Below are 1,686 nucleotides of genomic sequence, written 5' to 3' on the forward strand. Positions count from 1 at the left end.
GTGTGATAATTTGCTAGAACAACTCACAGAATGCAGGAAGATGCTATACTTATGATTACAGTTTTATAGTAGAGAATACAAGTCAGGAACAGCCAAATGAAGAGAGGCATAGAGTGAGGTCTGGGAGACCTCGTTTCATTTCTTGGGCATGCTTGATTAAATCATTGCCATGTGACTGAATCTCTAGGTCCTCCTCCCCTTCCCGGAGGTCCAGCTGCCTCAAAATCCCAAGCTTCTGGGGCGCCTAGCTGACTCAGGAGAACATGTGACTTTTGATCTCAGGGATTGTGAGTTCAAACCCCATGATAAGTGTAGAGATTAAGGGATGCCTGGGTAGCTCAGTGGTTGAGCGTCTGTCTGCCTTTGGCTCAGGGCGTGATCCCGGGATCTGTGATGGAGTCCCACATTGGGTTCCCCACAGGGAGCCTGCTTCTTCCTCTGCTTATGTCTCTGCTTCTCTGTGTCTCTCAGGAATAAATCAATAAAATCTTTTTTTTTAAAAAGTGTAGAGATTAAACAAACAAACCTTTAAAAAAAATCCCAAACCTCTAATCACCAGGATAGGCTCTTTGGTGACCAGCCCTCATCCTGACTCTATCTAGGGACTTACCATTAGTTATCTCATTAGCTAAAACTCGGGTGTGATCTAAGGGGCACTTCTTGGTACTACTTGGTAAATTCCAAGTATTTTAAAAGCTCTGTGCCAGGAAGCTAGGACAAAACCCAAATTCTTCATTATACCCGGTGACCCAGGCGGAGCTTATGAGAGTCAGTTCTGTTGCATTTGCCAGAGCTATTGGGAAAGCTCTGATCTTTTCCCACTACAATTGTTAAGCTAGTAGGATGTATGTTTGGAGCTGCTGGTAGCCATCTCGCTACCTACTAGGGGACAATCTGCCTAAGAATTGAGATAGTCCAGAGGGGAGCAGAGCTAAGAGAACAAGTTCAAATGGATATTATTTGAGCCTCTGGCTTCAGCCATGCCTGAAGTCATTCTACCTCTGATTTTTCAATTCTGTGAACCAGTAAGCTCCCTCTCCTTTCATATTTAAATTACTTTAAATTGGGAGTGTGGTGTGTGTGGTGGAGGGTTCCATTACCGGTAGCTAAAAGCATCCCATCACATCCCCTGTTCCTGAGGAAAAAGTGTTTCTCCTTTTTGTATTAATACCTTGGCTTAACATGGGTCTTGCATCCTACCGTTTCCACCTTCCCCAAACCCTTCTTCTGTCATTTCTTTTTTTTTTTTTTAAGATTTTTATTTATTTATGATAGTCACACACACACACAGAGAGAGAGAGACAGGGGCAGAGACACAGGGAGAGGGAGAAGCAGGCTCCATGCACCGGGAGCCTGATATGGGATTCGATCCCAGGTCTCCAGGATCGCGCCCTGGGCCAAAGGCAGGCGCTAAACCGCTGCGCCACCCAGGGATCCCCTATTACTGTCATTTCTACTGGCTCCTTTCCCTTTAGACTGTTTTTGTTTTTGAAAAGGTTTCTTTCTTTTTTTTTTTTTTTAAGATTTTATTTATTTATTCATGAGAGACACACAGAGAGAGAGGCAGAGACACAGGCAGAGGGAGAAGCAGGCTCCATGCAGGGAGCCGGACCTGAGATCCCAGGTCTCCAGGATCAGGCCCTGGACTGAAGGTGGCGCTAAATCACTGAGCCACCCGTACTGCCC

This window comes from Canis lupus, chromosome 6 (genome assembly GCF_003254725.2).
Source record: "Canis lupus dingo isolate Sandy chromosome 6, ASM325472v2, whole genome shotgun sequence".
Classification (NCBI taxonomy): domain Eukaryota; kingdom Metazoa; phylum Chordata; class Mammalia; order Carnivora; family Canidae; genus Canis; species Canis lupus.